Genomic DNA, 19657 nt, shown 5'->3' with positions numbered 1-19657 from the left:
GAACTTGACCTCCTGTGTGGTGTCCGTTTGTAGTGTGTGATTACTCTGCTGTACGATCCTAGGAGAGGGCCCTCATTCCGGAGGCCTCTCGGTAACGCTCGGCTACTTCTCGACGGAGGGGTGGACCTAGGGGTGGTCAGTCAAACATCTTCTGCCTCCCCCGGGTCGCCTTTCTAACACTCGTCCTCTCTAAGACCTCGGAGCCCTGCTGACGCTGTTGCGGCTCGTGCTGAACTCGTAACCATCGGAGCCCTGCTGACGCCGTCGCGGCTCGTCCTCTCTAAGACCTCGGAGCCCTGCTGACGCTGTCGCGGCTCGAGCTTGAACTCGCAACCACCTGAGCCCTGCTGACGCTGTCGCGGCTCCTCAAGAACTTCTCCGGATCGAGCCCTGCTGACCTCGTCGCGGCTCGAGGAGTACTCTGGTCCGGCTGGACCATCGAGATCACCATCACGACCGAGTCGACCCGACGTGAGTGAAGCAGCCAGTACGACCATCACCTTCCGTATCCCCCGGCTCGAGGATTGAGAGCTGTGAGCAGGGTACGCCTCGTACTGGCCCAAAGGCTAAAGACTGTCCCGCTTCCCCCTTCCTGAATTCCCAAAGACTTTGTGATCCCTTGATCATTGTACATAAGAGTGCGACTTTCTTTTACTGCTTATAAAGAACTTGTTACTGAAACCTATCAGTGTGGTGTCCGTTCGTAAGTGTGGTGTGAGCTCAGTGTGTACGATCCTAGACCCGAAGTGCTGCCCGGCGAGGACCTCACGTTAAGACTCGGCAAGATCTGTGGGAGAGGTGGGTCCCGGGGTGGTCGGGTAAGCACAACCTGACCCTCTGAGATCGCCCCTTCTAACAAAGATCTTTAGGGTTCAAGCTCGAGCCGCGATGAGGTCAGCGGGGCTCCGATGTTCTAGTTCCAAGGATGAGCCGCGACGGCGTCGGCAGGGCTCGTAGAGTTACAGAGTTCAGTTCTCCCAAGGGCAGCCGCGATCAGATCAGCAGGGCTTTCTTGTCCAGGATACAACTGCCCGCTAGTTCTGGGGCGGGCCTTGATATAGTCCAGTGGCCCTTTGATGTCCGTACTCTCGCAGGCGGAGGTCTGAGGCCTTGGGGGCGGCCCGTTGGTGAGGTCCGGCGGTTGGCTCTTTGATCTCTTGGAGGATGCGTCCGGGATTTCCCAGACACCCAGCAGGTCTGGAGCCAGCACTCGGGGAGGCCAGAGGTGCAATCGAAACTGGCCCCCGGGGGAAGGCCAGAGGTGTGACAGAAACCAGTCTCTCAGGGGAGGCCGGAGGTGCCATCGAAACTCCCTATCTTTCCTCCCTATGGGAGCCCTCATCCTCCCAACGGGGGCTGCCATGTCTGGAGCCTAAGTTTCGCTGGGGCTGGGGTCATGCTAAGCCCAGGGAGTCAGGGAACTCTGGAAGGGAATATGGCTGCCGGTGGGCCTATGATTTGGGAAAGGACCGCCCCGACACCGTGCTCCGAGGCATCGGTTTGGACTACGAATTCCCGGCTGTAGTCGGGGGCTTGGAGCACGGGGGCGGTACACATCGCTGTCTTCAGAGTCTCAAAGGTGGCCTGACACTCAGGTGTCCAGTGCACCTTCTGTGGCTGCTTCTTGGAAGTGAGTTCGGTGAGGGGGCCCACAATGCTCCCATAATTCTTCACGAAGCGCCGGTAATACCCAGTGAGCCCCAGGAAGGCTCTGACTGCTGTCTGGGTGACCGGGGGCTCCCAGGCCATGATGGCGTCGATCTTGGGTTGGAGGGGAGCCACTTGGTGTCCCAGATAGGTCACGGAACCTTGGCTTATCTGGCATTTGCTCGCTTTGATGGTCAGTCCGGCCCGTCTGAGGGCCGCCAGGACCTCCCAGAGGTGCTTGAGGTGCTTGGCCCAGTGGAGGCTGTACACCGCAATATCGTCCAGATAGGCGGCGCTGAACTCTTCTAGCCCCACCAGCACCTTATTCACCAGCCTCTGGAACGTTGCGGGGCGTTTTTCATCCCGAAGGGCATCACCCTGAAGTGGTAGTGGCCATCGGGGGTTGAGAAAGCGGAGCGCTCTTGGGCACCCGGGGTGAGTCCGATCTGCCAGTAGCCGGAGGATAGGTCGAATGTGCTCAGGTAGCGGGCCGCCCCCAGGCGGTCGATCAGTTCATCGGCCCGGGGAATGGGGTGGGCATCGGTCCGGGTGACGGCGTTCAACCCCCGGTAGTCTACACAAAATCGCAGTTTGGGAGTGGAGCCAGGGGCGGCGGCTTTTGGGACCAGGACGACGGGACTGGCCCATGGACTGCCAGAGGGTTCGACTACCCCCAGGGCCAACATCTTGGAGACCTCCGATTGAATGCAGGTCCAAACTCGGTCGGGAACTCGGTAGGCCCGGTGTCGCACAGGCGGGCTGTCCCCGGTGTCGAAATCGTGGACGCACCACTGGGTGACTCCGGGGGTGAGAGAAAACAAGTCTGTGAATTGACCCAATAGCTTTTGGCAGTCTTGGCGTTGTTCTGGGGTCAGGGCAGAGGAGAGGGTGACCCCCTCTATGGAGCCGTCTTTCTCGGAGGTGCTCAGGAGGTCCGGTAGGGGCTCGGAGTCGTCTTCGGCCCCGCCATCAGTAGCCATCAGCAGGCTAAGTTCCGTTCGGACAAAGTGAGGCTTGAGCCTGTTTGCGTGGAGGACCCGGAGGGGGTTCCTGGGGGACTCCATGTCCACCAGGTAGGTGACAGGGCTCTTGCGCTCCACCACTTTGAAGGGCCCAGTCCACTTGTCCTGGAGGGCACATGGTTCGACCGGGGACATGACCCAGACCTGTTGACCCGGCTCGAACTCAATGGAAGAGGCGTTTTGGTCATACCAGCGTTTCATCTCCTCTTGGCTGGCCTCGAGGTTGTCTTTGGCAAGTTCCCGGAACCGCCGAGTCTGGTTTCGGAGGGTCAGGAGGTACCGGTAGACGTCGGGGGGAGCACCTTGGACTGCAGCCTCCCAGTCTTCTTTGACCAGGCTGAGGGGACCCCGGACGGGGTGTCCGTACAATAGTTCGAAGGGGCTGAACTCCAGAGACTTCTGAGGGACCTCTCGATAGGCGAAGAGGAGGCAGGGCAGCAACACGTCCCATTGGCGTCGCAAGGGCTCTTCCAGGTCCATGATCATCCCCTTGAGGGTTTGATTGAAACGTTCCACTAGTCCATTCCCTTGGGGGTGGTAGGGGGTCGTAAACTTGTAGGTTACCCCGCACTGTTGCCACAGGGCCTTCATGTATCGGGAAATGAAGTTCGTACCCCGGTCACTGACGACCTCTCGGGGGAAGCCCACCCGGGAGAAGATCCCCATCAGCGCCCGGCCCACCACAGGGGCTGTCACGGTCCGGAGAGGGATGGCTTCGGGATAGCGGGTGGCATGGTCCACCAGGACGAGAATAAAACGGTGCCCTTGAGAGGTTCGGGGCTCCAGAGGCCCCACAATGTCGATCCCCACCCGCCCGAATGGGGTGTTGACGACTGGGAAGGGTTGAAGGGGGGCCTTGTGCTTCCCTCTGCTCTTCCCGCTGGCTTGGCACGTTGGGCAAGTCCGGCAGTGATTGTTCACATCATTCCTCATTTTTGGCCAGTAGAAATGGGTCACCAGGCGGCTGTAGGTTTTGTCCTGACCCAGGTGCCCGGCGAGGGGCACATTGTGTGCCAGGTTCAGGAGGAAGTCTCTGAACCGGAGGGGGACCACCAGCACCCGGCTGGCCCCCAGTTAGGCAATCTTCTGTGGGACCCCGATGGGTCTCCGGCGGCTTGAGCGGCGACTTGCTGTCGGGTCCCCTCGAGGGAGGGACACGCTTTCTGTTCTTGACGGAACTGCTCTCGTGTGGGGCCACCTTCTTGGCGCCATTGGGCTAGTTCCGGGAGGTCGCAGAGCTCGGCAATTGCTTCACGGTTGGGTCCCAGTGGACCGGGCTCGGGGTCGGCGTCTTCGGGGTCGGAGGGCGGCGGCGCGGGCCACTCCGGTTCTTCGGTCGGGGTGGATTCAGTCGGGATGGTGGCCCGGGCGGTCATGGATCGGGTGGTCGCACAGACCCACTCGGGAAGGCCTAGCATCCCCAGATGCTCTCTCCGCTCGACGCAGGCCCAGGGGGAACTTTCTAGGTCGTTCCTGAGGAGGCAGTCCACGGGGGCATCGCCCCGGACGGTCACTTTCAGCATGCCCGACACTCCCCCCCATTCGAAGGGGATTCGGGCCATCTGGCACAGGCTCTCTGAATTGTTCGCCGACCGTACTGGGCACAGCACATTGGGCAGGATCTGGTCTGGGGTCACCAAGTGGCAACGGACGGCCGTCACGCTGGCTCCAGTGTCGCGGAGGGCTTCGACCCGGTGCCCATTAATGTTGACCCACTGGCGGTACTTCTGAGTGTTGCCCGGAATCGGGGCCCGGGGGACCATGTCTCTTTCGCCTAGACATACCAGGGACATGGCGGTGGGCTCCCACTCGGTCTGGTCTTCATCATAGTTCTCTTCTTCGCCCCTTTCTTCTCCCAGGGAGGCGGCCGCGATCTGGCGGTTTGGAGGACCAGTGGTGCCGGGCCGTTGGTTCATCGGGCATTGGGGGTCACTGGCATAGTGACCGGGCCGCTGGCATTTGTGGCAGATAACGTTCGAGCGGGGCCCCGGCCGTGCTGGGGGGGCCCCTCTTCTGGCCAGGGATGGCGAAGTGTGGGTCGGGGGCGGCACCACGGGGGAGTCTCGGTTCCTGTTCTGGCCTCCTCCGCCGCCTCGCTGGCGGTGGGGCCCCTGGGGAGCTCGGCCGTAGTCGCCCATCGAGTTCCGGGGGACCCGGGAGCTCAACCATCGATCGGCCTCGACGGCGAGTTTACGTGGCACGGTCAGCTTGCTGTCGAGGAGATGCTTCCTGAGTTCGACAAAACAGTTGTTGGAGAGGTGCTCCCATACAATGAGGTTGAACAGCTGCTCGTAGGTGGTGACCTGGCTGCCTTTGATCCACCCCTCTAGGGCTCTACTATAGAAGTTCACGTACTCCACCCATGTAGTACCGGGGATTTTCTTACAGTCTCGGAATCGCTGCCGGTACATCTCGGGGGTGAGTCCATAGCGAGTAAGGAGTGTAGGAGAGTGGGGTCTGCAATCCTATGGTCACCCCAGATTTTTGCTTTTTGCTTCACTGGTTTACGACTTTCCCTGGCTGTGGGCCTGCTAATCAGACCCACAGCCTAGCTGTTCTCTCTCTAAATTTACAACCATGTACCTTAGGTGCATTTACCAATTGGTACTGGGCCACCTTATCAGTCCCTGTACAGTGTACCATAGGTACCCAGGGCATAGGTGTACCCAGGGCCTACCAGGGGCTGAAGCATGTATTATGCCACCCCTGGATGGCCATCTAAACAGACACAACTGGCTGCACGACAGCTGGGGCAAGGTGGTGTAATCACCCTTTGCTTTAGATATAGTTCCCTATATCTAAACCTAAAATGGACACATATATTCCTAGCAGTCACTCCTATGGAAGTCCTTATCAATCCTGAAGGCAGAGTGCTGTGAATTATGTGAGATGGTGCTCTGGCATGAGCTGAGCCCGTTTGCAGCTTGCGGAACCAAGTCCTAATAGCTATTCCATGATAACGCTATACCATATACTCTTAAGTGCATTATAATCCTCGCGGTTAAATGCTAACTCTGGTTTAACATTATCAAAACATGTCGAGTAAGGTGTCATACGAATTTGAACACTACTCCCTCGCCAATTCTGGCGACGGGGGTAGCATTCCACCCTTCTAGAGGGACACGACATGTATGTAACTGAGAACCCTGGTTAAAGTTAACTCGAGCCTTGGCATCACAAAATGGATGCTGCCACCACAGACACAAGTCTGACCTCCTGCTGCTGGGAGTCCTTCCAGCGAGGGAGGTTTGGACAAAGGGTTTCCTACCTTGGGAGGTGCTAGCACCACCCCAGACAGGATTTTGTGTATTGGGTAGGGTAGGCTTGAAAGGAATGAGACATGCCCGGGGCACACAAGGTGTCCTGTGCATACACCGGTTCCAACCAGTTGCTGGGGCACTCCAGCACCAGCTCTAGCGGGAAGCCTGACAAAGGATTGGGGGTGTAGCCACCCCCCTTCCTGGTCCCACCCAGGGGAGGGACCTAGTCAGTAGTGCAGCCCCCTTTAGCAGGATAAAGGTAGGAGCTGGTCCCATTCCAAATCAGATTATCCTGAACTATTCTACAAGAAGAAACTCTGACCCTTCGACGTTCTGCTCCACAGAAGACTGAAGAATCTCCCTTGTGGGCAAGGAGTGTCCACCCTGCACAAGCAGGCACCATCAAGCGTCCAGCGGCTTCCCTTTGTCGTCTTCCTTCCCGGATCCAGACTTCAGAGCCTGACGAGACTCGGATTCCCAGACCTCTCCGACCTCGACCCACATCTGCAGCAAAGCTGAGACCCGTGGGTGCGACGAGACACGTGGGACATCTTGGAAGAAACTGCACTTCGCTTCCAGCACAACTCCCGAGGTAAACTCGACCAAGTGCTTTGGGGACTGAGAAGCCCCATACCCGAGCAGCTCCTGCACCGAAGATCAGCCCTCCAGCATCCACGAGATCTGCGTGGGGCCCTTCTGCTTTGTTGCTGCTCGACGCGTTGTCTGGTCACTTGCCGGCTGGCTAGTGGCCTCCTAGACGATGAACCTTTGAATCTTTACTGCTGGTCTGGTGGCTCCAGACTGGCCCTTGCTCCTTTCCAAAAGAGGGGCACCTCTCCTAGTCCGCACCAGACGCTTTCTTCACTCACCGCGTGCGTTGCCTTTGCCAAGGCCTGTTGACGCTGAATCCGGATCCAACACCGCCGACAGCGAGAGCCTGCGTGGGACAGCTCGTGCCTCCATCCTGGTCATCGAAGACACCTCCTGGTCTACGTGGCTGCAGAGTCAAGCGTCCACTCTTCACCTGAACACGACGACGACATCTGGTTCCTTCCTGGTTCCACTCCAGTCACTGGCTAGTGACTGTGAACATTGTCCCCTCTGCTTTCAGGTCTCCTTCTTCAACAATCCACCCTTGGATTGCACCGGACATCTTCCTCCTGGTCGCCTGCAGCATCTTTCCTTTCAGGCTCCATTGACTTCAACGCGAGAACCCGACGCACTTTGAACCCTATGCACCCGCGGCCCGTGGGTGAGGTAACAAGAGCATTTCGGTGCTCAAGGGTAGTTTAACTGTCCTAGTGTCCAGTTCCACAGTCGTTTTAGTCCTATCTAGTCAGGATTGTCCGTACTCACCTTTTACTTGAACTGTACTCTCCATAGACGTTGTTACGCATCTCGCGTGTGAGTTCACACTCTGCACACGCGTTCCGTGGGCCTCCTATTACTTACCTAGTGTTAGGGTAGCGTGGTCCCATCGATCCTACAGCCTCTGGACAGCTCCATTCCTTCTATTGACTTTCATATTCCACTTACTTAGTATATGGTTTGTCGTGCCACTAGGGCACCATTGTGATTTCGTGCAACTTAACGTATTTTTCAGAAGAGATTGTCATGTGCTTAGCCCTCTGACCTCATAAAGAGTTCAGAGGTGTTGTTATTAATAAATATACTGTTTATTTTCATAACAACCTGTGTGGTGTCCTTTCATCTGGTATTCAAGGGGTTATATTGTGGTAAAACAGCTGGCTTCACATGCCAAAAGAGTTTAGCCTAAGACTGCTTTGTCCATGCTACCATTAGGATAGCTGGTCTATAAGGTTGACTTACAACCAATCACCATAAGGGTTGTTTGGACTGATACAAGGTGATCACTAGAACTAGTGAGCATCATATATCAGGCCAACTTCTCACATTGGTGTGCAGCGGTTGGGATTTGAGCTTGCTGTTGTTTTTACCACGTATAATCTTGAAATATCATTTGAAAGATCACATAAGGTACTCTAGGTACATATAACAAGCTTAGAAATACTCTGAGTTCTACTGAACCAGCTGTTGTAGTAGAAAGGGCCTAGCGCACCCTGACTACAACTCTTAGCAAGGGATCAGTAGGAAAACCCATAGTGTAGGTAGGTGCATCACTTACACCACACTAGAAGCATGTCTACCCATGGAGAGTCCTCAGAGACTCCCCTAGTGGTTAGTGACCCTCCACAGGTCCTTTCCAGATATGCAGCTCTCAGTTTCCAGGAGATGAGACAATTGTGTACCTCCAGGAAATTGAAACAGGGTTCTAACCCTACCACTCCTTTTCTGTTAGGTCTCTTAGAGACATATGGTGCTAGAAAGGCTTCTCATACAGATGGGAGCATGCCAGCCTTAGAGGGTAACCTTGGTGATCCAGACCTCCCTGAAACTGAGAATGTAGAGGAGGAGGAGGATGAAGAGGATCCTTCTGGGGATGAGGCAAACAAAGGTCCTGAGCTAGTCAGCAGACTTACTAGGGCCAACTTAGACCTACATAGGGAAGGATCTGGGGGACCCCCAGTACTGACCCTAAGCAGGCCTAACTTTGGAGTTAGGAGAGATAGATCTCATTCTAGGGACTCCAATAGATCTGTGCACTCTCATGCCTCTTCTCAGAGGAGAATGACTTCTCCCCAGAGTAGAATGACTTCCCCTCAGAGGAGAGAACATGAAGCAAGGAGGAAACAGGCTAATCTGAGGATCCAGAGGGAAGAACTTGCCCTTGCCAAGGAGAAGCTTGCCTTTGCTAGAGAGCAACAGTTGAGTGGGGTAGTCCCCACTGGTGGCAGCAATATCCCTAAGGATAAAGACAGGAGTTTTGATAATAGACACCTGAGCAAAATAGTGCCCCCCTATAAGACAGGGGATGATATCCACAAGTGGATGACTGCTTTGGAGAGGGCCTGCAAAGTACAGCAGGTACCCCAGAGTCAGTGGGCAGCTATATTGTGCCTCTCCTTTGAAGGTAAAGGTAGAGACAAGCTCCTCACTGTTAGAGATGAGGATGCTAATGATTACCAAGTCTTGAAACCTGCACTGATTGATGGGTTTGGCTTAACCACTGAACAATACAGGTTAATGTTCAGGGATACCCAGAAAACTCAGGCTCAAGATTGGACTGACTTTGTGGATTGTGCCACTAAGGCTCTGGAGGGCTGGTTACTGGGAAGTAAAGTTACTGATTACACAGGATTGTATAATCTAATTATGAGAGAGCAAATCTTAAATAATTGTCAGAACCAGTTGTTGCATCAGCAGCACTTGATTGACTCAGATCTGACCTCTCCCCAAGAATTGGGAAAGAAGGCAGACAGATGGGTCAGGACAAGGGTCAAGCAGCAGAACCAGAACCAGGATGGTGGCCAGAAGAAAGCAGACCAGAAGGGTAATGAGAATAAGCAAAATGACCAGAAGTCTTCAACAGGGCCCCAACAACCTAAGGAGGGTGGGTCCCAAAATTCCCAAAAGAAGAAGAATGCTGGTCCTAAGAAACCATGGTGCCAATACTGTAAAAGTAAGACTCACTGGAGTAGTGAGTGCACCAAGAAAGGCCAAACTCCTACCACTACTGTCCCTAAGACACCTGCACCCCCTAGTGCAGTTGGTAGTGGTAGTGTACCTCCCAAGGCTATAGTTGGGTTAACCCTGGGAACTGAGGTGGGTTCTGACTTAGTTAGGATATCAACTCAGGCAGTTCTTGTTTGTACTGGGGACATGGATATGACCCCTACTGTAAGTCCTAGTACTCTAGGCAAATACAGACAAACGCCTTTAATCAATGGGAAGATGGCTCAGGCCTACAGGGACACATGTGCCAGTGTCACTATGGTGACACCAACATTTGTGGACCCTGACCAGATCATGCTAGGTTCAGACTACCTAGTGACCAATGCTAGCAATGTCACTACCAATCACAGTATGGCAGTTGTTAATTTCTCCTGGGGAGTGGTAACTGGCCTCAAAATGGTTGTAGTTAGTTCAGACCTCCCAGTAGATTGTCTTTTGGGCAATGATTTGGAATCCTCACTGTGGTCAGATGTGGAGTACAGGACTCATGTAGAAATGCTAGGTCTCTCCTCACATGTCCTTGCTGTGACTAGGTCACAGGCCAAGAAATGCCCAGCTGAACTAGTGCTGGATCCTGGAAGAATGGACCAGACACTAACCAAGAGAAAGAGCAGTAGGGGTAAGGTTGACCCTTCCCCCCTGCCTCAGGTTGAGGATCAGCCCTCTCAGGAGGCTGACCCCAAGACCCCAGAAGGAACTGTCCTAGAAGAGCTTGAACCTGAACAGGTTGAGTTTCTTGGGACAGGGGGACCTTCCAGGGCAGACTTGAGGCAGGCCCAGTTAGACTGTTCCTCCCTTGAACCCCTCAGACAGCAGGCTGCTGCTGAGGCTGCAGGGAATGCTACATGTGCCCATAAGGTATATTGGGATGATGGACTCCTATACTCGGCAAGAGACCCCAAACCTGGTGCTACCAGGAGGCTGGTCATCCCCTTGACTCTTAGAGGTTTCCTTCTCACCTTAGCCCATGAGATTCCCCTTGCAGGTCACTTAGGCCAGAACAAGACTTGGGACAGGCTTGCCCCACACTTTCACTGGCCTCATATGTCTGAGGACACTAAAGAGTTTTGTCGCTCATGTGTCACCTGCCAAGCCAGTGGCAAATCAGGTGGCACAACAAAGGCCCCCCTCATACCACTACCTGTGGTGGGGGTTCCCTTTGAAAGAGTGGGGATTGACATTGTTGGACCAATGGACCCCCCAATAGCATCTGGGCACAGATTTATACTGGTGGTTGTGGATCATGCCACCAGGTATCCAGAAGCTATTCCCCTTAGGACCACTACAGCTCCTGTTGTGGCCAGGGCCCTGCTTGGAGTTTTCTCCAGAGTGGGGTTTCCTGAAGGAGGTTATCTCTGACAGAGGTGAAAACTTCATGTCAGGATACTTGACTGCAATGTGGAAGGAGTGTGGTGTAAATTACAAATTTACCACACCCTATCACCCACAGTGCAATGGGCGTGTTGAGAGATTCAACAAGACCCTCAAAGGGATGACAAACGGGTTACCTGAAAAGCTTAGGCGAAGATGGGACATCATTTTACCCTGCCTTCTGTTTGCTTACAGAGAGGTCCCACAGAAGGGGGTTGGTTACAGCCCTTTTGAGCTTTTGTTTGGACATCCTGTAAGAGGACCCCTATGTCTTGTAAAGGAAGGATGGGAGTTACCTCTCAAAAAGCCTAAACTTGACATAGTGGACTATGTACTTGGTCTCCGCTCCAGGATGGCAGAGTACATGGAGAAGGCATCCAAAAACCTTGAGGCCAGCCAGGAGCTTCAAAAAGCTTGGCATGACCAAAAGGCTGTCCTAACTGTTTATCATGCAGGACAGAAGGTGTGGGTGTTGGAGCCCGTGGCCCCAGCAGCTCTCCAGGACAAATGGTCTGGACCCCATACCATCATTGAGCAAAAGGGAGAAGTCACCTACTTGGTGGACATGGGAACTCCCAGGAGCCCTCACAGAGTACTTCATGTGAATAGGCTCAAAGCATTTGTTGACAGGGAGGACATGGGCTTGCTCATGGCCACAGATGAGGGGCGGGAGGAAGAGAGTGACCCTCTCCCAGACCTGCTCACTCAGAACCCTGATGATGGGTCAGTAGATGGTGTAGTCTTTTCTGACAGCCTCTCTGAGCATCAGCAAAAGGATTGTAAGCAGGTTCTTCAATCCTTCAGACAAATGTTTTCTCTGACCCCCAGTCAGACAAACTGGTGCACACATGAGGTGGACACTGGAGACAGTCTGCCTATAAAGAGTAAAATCTACAGGCAACCTGACCACGTCAGGGACTGCATAAAACAAGAAGTACAAAAGATGTTGGAATTGGGAGTCATTAAACCGTCAGAGAGCCCTTGGGCTAGTCCTGTAGTTCTAGTGCCAAAGCCTCACACCCAGGATGGTAAGAGAGAGATGAGGTTTTGTGTAGACTACAGGGGTCTCAATGCTGTCACTAAGACAGATGCCCATCCAATACCTAGGGCAGATGAACTGATAGATAAGTTGGCTTCTGCAACTTTCTTAAGTACATTTGACCTAACAGCTGGTTACTGGCAAATCAGGTTAGCTGAGGATGCCAAGGCCGAAACAGCATTTTCTACCCCAGGAGGTCATTACCAATTTGTGGTGATGCCCTTTGGTTTGAAAAATGCACCTGCCACTTTTCAAAGGTTGGTGAACCAAGTTCTCACTGGGTTGGATGACTTTTGTGCAGCATATCTAGATGATATTGCTGTCTTTAGCTCCACCTGGGAGGATCACCTGATCCACCTGGGGAAAGTTTTGGATGCCCTGCAGAAGGCAGGCCTCACTATCAAGGCTACTAAGTGCCAGATAGGGCAGAGTCAGGTTGTGTACCGGGGCCACCTTGTGGGTGGAGGCCAGGTTCAACCATTGGAGAGCAAGATACAGGCCATAAAGGACTGGGCTCCTCCAACCACCCAGACACAGGTCAGAGCTTTCTTGGGCCTGTCTGGTTACTATAGGAAGTTTGTCAACAATTATGGGTCCATTGTGACACCACTTAATGACCTGACAAGCAAGAAAATGCCAAAGAAAGTTCAGTGGACAGTTAGCTGTCAAAAGGCATTTGATGACCTAAAGCAGGCCATGTGGACTGCACCTATTCTCAAGAGTCCTGACTACTCCAAAACCTTCATTGTCCAAACAGATGCATCTGAGTTGGGTGTGGGAGCTGTTCTTTCTCAACTGAATATTGATGGTCATGACCAGCCCATTGCTTTTATAAGCAGAAGGCTGACCCCTAGAGAGAAACGTTGGTCAGCTATAGAGAGGGAGGCCTTTGCTGTGGTTTGGGCCCTGAAGAAGTTGAGGCCCTAATTGTTTGGAACTCACTTCAAGATTCAGACCGACCATAAGCCCCTCTTATGGCTAAATCAGATGAAGGGTGAAAACCTGAAGAACTTGGTAATTTTCGCTCTCAGGGAATACTTACTAATATAACAAGAACTTGGCACAGACTCTGAAAATATGAAAAAGACATCTTTATTAAACACAATTAAGTGAGGCTACATCACCCAACTGCCTTAGCAATTGAATGAGGCAGTCTGCTGAATGGTCTCAGCACAGACCTTTTATACCATTTATTATGCCCTAGGCACACATTTTCTCTTCAAAGTACATTATTGTTGGAAGCAAGATGGCGGCCGCTACTGCAGCCGTGTGAGGAGCTGTGCGTGTTTCCCTCGGAGACCTGTCCCGACCTGGCGTGAGAGAGGTGCTCTGCTGCCGCTGCTGACTGCTTGTGGAGCCGAGACGTGTGACGAAGCGTTTTGTGGCACCGAGGCGTAAGAAGAAACGAGAAGGGTCGGCCGACCCTCGTGTACACTGTTGAAGCCGCTGGTCCCGGCTACTGGACTGTGTTAACCGCCTTCCCTGCCGGCTGGTGGGAGGGCCTGAGCGCGTTGCAAGCGCCCGCGGCGTTTCCTAACCGCGGCGCCCGTAGGATGAAATCAGCTGTGGACCGGGCGGACTGAGTCGCGGAAAGCTGTGGAACTGCTGTGAGAGTGAGAGTGTTTGTGGCAACTCGGGACACCTGTTGCTACATTGTGGACATTGTGGATACTTAGTTGCCAGTACCGATTCACGAAGGATCCGAAGGATTTGGATAACGGTTTTTGACTGCCGCGTGAACACGATTTAAGGTGTATAACGACAGTACTTGCAACTTTAGCGGTCCGCAACTTTCTTCCTCTCGCTACATACTCATTCTTCTACAGTGAGGTACACAATTTTTTTTGGGGAATTTGCTACTCTGTGCTATTCTGTGCTATACTGTCGAACTGTCGAACTGGTTGCACGTAGTAAAAATACTTTTTGTGCAGCTAGAAAAACCCAGCAAAAGTTTGTACTTCTAGATTGCACTGGGAAAAGAAGATTTTTCTTGTATAGAAATACTCAACATGGCTCCCAAAGGCAGAGCTACTAAAAAGAATACTTCTAACTTAGCCAATTCTGCAAATGCTTCGAGTACTGCAAATGCTTCAACAAGCACTACAGTAGCATATCAGGAACGCCGTAATTCACAGTCTAATGGGGCTGTAAAAGAGCCCACAATACCTGAGCTATTTAAGAAAAAACCTACGACTACCTTTAATAAAAGCTCTATAACTGAAGCGACCCCTGCAAGGGCTACTGAATGCTCTAACCTTGATAAAACCAACGTGAACCAACCATCCAAAAATGATACTGGCTTAGCTGGAGCTAACTTCAACGTCAATGAAGATGGTGTAAGGGGGGAAGGTAGCAACGATGACGCAGTATCAGAGCTTTGCCTTGCAGTAGAGGGAGTTAGAGTTTCACCCAGATCAAATGACCTACAACAACAACATGATGCAGAATCGGTAGAATCTGGGGGCCAATTTTTTTCTATGTCCGATCTATCTGTTGCTTCAGAAGGTGATATGGAGGAGGAACTCCTCAGTGAAGAGGAACACTCTCAGGTCAAAGATTGGGCGGAGGAGGGTAATCAAATTACAGAGGAAGATATGTTAGGCCCTGACTTCCTAACTAATGAAGGAGTCTCAAACACAGTTCGCAAGGTCATAGAGGGAAAATCTAAGGAGAAAATATTAGTTATGGATCAACCTCAATGGGACGGGGCCAGTGCTAATAATAATGAAGCGGTTGATGAAAACTCTGAGACCCCTGAGTTATTAGAAGAGTCTGAGGAGATTACCTTAAAATCTATATACAAGCTACAGGCCTCAATGTATCGTATGATACTAACTCACAGAGAAGAAACCAAGGCGGAAGGTCTTCGAACTCAGGGAGCAGTTCGAAAACTTCAAAATGTAGTACGACGCCTGGCTAAGTCTAGCACGGATACTAACGTGAGAGTGCAAGAGACGGAAACGCGTATTTCAGCAGTAGAAGATGAGTTAACGCTACATAAGAATTCAATCAAAGAGCTGGATAGCACCAGGCAAGACGTGGACTGGAAGCTAATTGATTTAGAGAATCGCGCCCGACGTAACAATTTACGTGTCCTGGGAATTGGAGAGAAATCTGAAGGGAAAGACATTCGACGCTTTGTAATAGACTTGTTTGCTGATGCCTTTCAGGATCTTACTGGTTGGGATTGGGATAAGGAGGTTATAAGAGCTCATCGATTTCCACTCAACCAAAAGACTGACCAGGAAGGCAGGAACAAATATCCAAGAGCTATTCTCATTTGTGTGCAGAATTATCTTCTCCGTGAGATTCTGTATGACTTAGCAAGACCTTCGAAACCCAGAAAAGGTTTGGGGCATGAATTTTTTGTGAGACCAGATTTCTGTGCCGCAACTGTCCAACAACGCTGGAGACTAAAACAACTGATGGCACCAATGCAAGCTAAGGGGGGTCAAACTTTTCTACTCAATCCTGCTAAACTTAAAGTTGTGCATAAAGGAAGAACTATATTTTTTGTATCAGAGATAAAGGCTCAACAATATCTAGAGACTATGTAGTAAAATGCTGTAGGAACAAAACTATGTCTAATCGGTTGTGATTCAGCTACTCCAAATAGACAGATCTTCCTAGCAGTATTGGGTTTTGGTGCCTTTTTTTTTGTTTGTTTTTTTTGATTGCACTTCTTTAGGCTTCCTTAGGTTACTTTTATCAGGAGGGTCAGATCCGAGGGCAACTCACAGCTGATACTCACATACCATCAATGAGGGCACTTGCCCTTACGCTTCTGGTGGGGGGGTGGTGTGGGAAGGGAGGGGTGGGGGGGAACAATGGGGTGGGAGGGTGGGAAGATTTTTTTTTTTTGGGGTGCAAGGCAATACAGCTGGAATGTTTAGTTGACTTCTGTATAACGCTTATTTTTGGCAGATATCGAATGATGGCAGATGTTGCTCATATGTTTATGCTTATGTTTATGTTTAGCTTAGCTTATTCAAAAATACTTTATAATGGCTAAATTATCAATTTACTCCATTAATGTATGTGGTTTGAATGATAAAAGGAAAAGAGGTATACTGGCCCAGATGTTATCAACTATGCGGGTGGATGTAGTTTGCATTCAAGAGACTCACATCGCTTGGTCCAATAGAGGGACCCTAAAAGATCTTGGGCTGGAAGTGGTAGGATGCACTCGTCATGGCTCCACTACACGTGGGGTTGCAATACTTAAGAGACGCGGATTGGGTGAAGTTAAAAGAGTTAAAGAGGATCCAACTGGACGGTGGGTAATTGCAGAGCTTAAAATTGGAGGTTTGGTAGTTACTATATGCTCCTTGTACGGATCTATATTAGATGATTCGGGTGCATTGGATTTTTTAAGTATAGAGCTGGCACAATGGTCACCCAATATTATTTTTTGTGCAGACTTTAATTTGCACCTCGAAGAAACTTTTGATATCTATAGTAGGGCTCCATATAAGGGGAGGAAGAAGAAGGTGTTTACAGCACTTAAAGGGATCATCGAAGAGTATAGATTAGCTGATGTAGGGTATGAGAAGCGAGGAAACATATTCGGGCATACCTTTTTTTCTGCACCGCATCAAAGATTTTTCAGATTAGATTACTTCTTTGTTTATAAGGGATTATACGATGATTTAGTACAAATTGAATTTGAGGTTCTTCCAAAAGTCATTTCAGACCATAACCCTCTAATACTTAAGCTTGTTTTAAATATGGCTAATACTATCCGTGCGTGGTCTTTTGACCGCAAATTATTGTATGATCCTGGTTATGTTGAGCGTATGAATGCTTGGATTCCAGAATTTTTTCACCATAATAAAGACTCTACATCATTAGAAATAGTTTGGGATACTTTTAAATGTGGGGTACGGGGCGAAACACTTAGTTATTCTTTGAATAAACAAAAAGAGACCCGAAATCAGGTAACTTCTGAACTTAAAAATCTCAGAGCTTTAGAGATTCAACTTATGCAACTATGTAAGCAAGGGTCACCTACGGAAAATACCACAAAGAAACTAATAGCTCTAAAAAATACGATATATCAACGATATGCTACGAAACTTGCACAACAGATCTCTGCATTCAGGACAGAGCTATATGAAGTGGGGGAAAATTCAGGAAATTTTTTGGCAAAGAGGGCAAGGCAGAAGGCAGCTTATGCTAGTATTGATAAAATTGATAATCATTTAGGGACAACAGTTAGCAGAGCTGAAGATATTCTGAGAGTGTTTAGAGATTTTTATTCCCAACTGTATACGGACGAAGTTCGTCCTGAGTGTCTAGACCAGATCAACCAATTTGTCAATCCAGTACTGAGTAGTATTCTTTCTATTGAAGAGAAGGAGAAACTAGACTTGCCATTCACTTGGGAGGAGGTCGAACTCTCGTTAATGTCCCTAGCCTCAGGAAAAGCTGCAGGACCTGACGCCATTCCGCTAGAATTTTATAAACACTTTAGGAAAGTATTAAAAACAGAACTAATAGATTTATGCTTAAACGCACAGCAAGGTAACTCTCCTCAATCCTGGCATGAGTCTATCATTACAGTGTTTCTTAAAAAAGGGAAACCTCCTTTATTGCCCTCATCTTTTCGCCCTATCTCACTTATAAATTCCGATAGTAAAATTTTTTCTAAAATCCTAGCGGGTAGACTCTCTAATATTATTTCCCCTCTAGTCTCTAAATACCAACATGGCTTTATTCCAGCTAGAGACACCGCTGACCATATTCGACGTGTTATTTCTTTTTTGGACTGGTCTCAAGCAACTCGGTCTAGTATGGGATTAGTATTTTTAGATGCTGAAAAAGCTTTTGACCGGGTTGCTTGGGATTATCTTTGGGAAATTTTGCTCAGGAAGGGATTAGGTCGGGGGATTGTTAAAGCTTTGAAAACCTTGTATATTACCCCAAAAGCATATATTCGAATTAACGGTCAATTATCTTCACCTTTATTAATTTCCAGAGGTACCCGTCAAGGATGTCCCTGTTCTCCTTTACTCTTTGCTTTTTATATAGATCCCTTAATTAATCGTTTTTTTTCGGAAATGGATATCAAACCCATACATCTAGCCAATATTAATTACCGAGTCCTTGCGTACGCTGATGATATTGTGATTTCAACTACAGACGTTCAATCAGCTTTACCTATTATTGATTTGATTGCCAAACAGTTCGGATACTTTTCGGGCTATAAACTTAATCTAGAAAAGACCCAAGTTTTGTGTTCTGGAGAAAACCTACCTGCTAATATCCCCACTTCTTCAGAAGTTATTTATTTAGGTATGAAAATCTCACTACCTATAGAAAAAATTGCGGAACGTAATTTAAATCCTATTATTGCCCAAATTAACATCCTACTACAGCGTCTTGATCATCTGCGACTGTCCCTCTTTGGCCGTTCCAACATCTTAAAAATGCTGGTCCTACCGAAGGTCTTATATTTGTTTCGTACAATTCCTTTGGATTTCTCATTACACTCTCTCAAAATCTTAGAAAGAACCACATTTCGCTTTCTCTGGGGCTATAAACGCCATAGAAAAGCAGCTAAAAAAATGATTCTTAGTAAGGAATGTGGTGGCTGGAATGTACCGTTTTTTCTTTTTTATTACTTTTCTGCTGTTCTACAATATATTGGTCCTCTTATTTTAGGTGAAAGAATTGAGCTTGCAGAATGCCAGACCCCATCAATTTACCAATTGCTTCTAGGCGAGAAAGTTAAGGGTAGCTTTTTGAGATTAGTAGAACCCAGCTACTACAAAAAAACTAAATATAAGACTTTAAAGTCTGCTTTTGGAGTCTGGTAGAAAATCCGATAACATATTAAACTAGCGAAATTAAATCTCTATACTCCTCTTATATCAACGGAGCTATTTCCAGAAGTTTTTTTTGATTTAACTATGCACAGGTGGCAGCAGAAAGGAATTAAGTACTTGGGGGACTTATTTTGCAATGGGCAAATGATCTCGTTCCAGGATCTAATGGCTAACTTTTCCGTGGGAAGGAATGATTTTTTTAAATATCTACAACTACGTAGTTTCTTACAGCGCCATCCTGTTACTCCATTGATTAAAAATTCTTTATTAGAGCTTTTACAAAGAAAACCTCGCATAGGTCCTATATATCTAAGCCTAATGCAGGAATTTGGTGATGATCTAGGCCAATGTCAGACCAAATGGGCCAATAGTCTAGACATAGCAAATGTTGATGTTTTATTGTCAATTAGAATGGCTGCAGAATGTCTCATAACTGGGATGATGAAATCCCAACACTTTATGTGTATTCACAACCTTTATTATACTCCCAAAAAAGTAGTTAAATGGAGCACGATGGCAGGCACGAATTGTAGCCGATGTGGATTGTATGCAGCTGATGAATTACATATGTTTTTTTTTTGCCCTAAGCTAGTGCCGTTGTTTCAACAAATTGAATTTTTTTTGTCTATTATCTTGAAAAGTAATATAAAGTTAACTAATGAATTAGTATTGCTTGGTATAGATCATACCACTATTTGGCCTAGACCAATCTCTTATTTTCTTTTTCTGTGTATGGCCGCAATTAGATCTTGTATCACCAAGGAATGGATTAGCCAGGAACCCCCTACTTTTTTGATGTGGAAGGAAAAACTGTTATTTATGTTTAATATGGAGTCGGCTATCTACAAGCTCAAGGGGGTTAAAAAAAGAATTATGGGAGAAAAAATATGGGCACCA

This window comes from Lissotriton helveticus, chromosome 5_1, assembly GCF_964261635.1.
Source record: "Lissotriton helveticus chromosome 5_1, aLisHel1.1, whole genome shotgun sequence".
Classification (NCBI taxonomy): Eukaryota; Metazoa; Chordata; class Amphibia; order Caudata; family Salamandridae; genus Lissotriton; species Lissotriton helveticus.
This window is presented reverse-complemented; position numbering follows the sequence as displayed.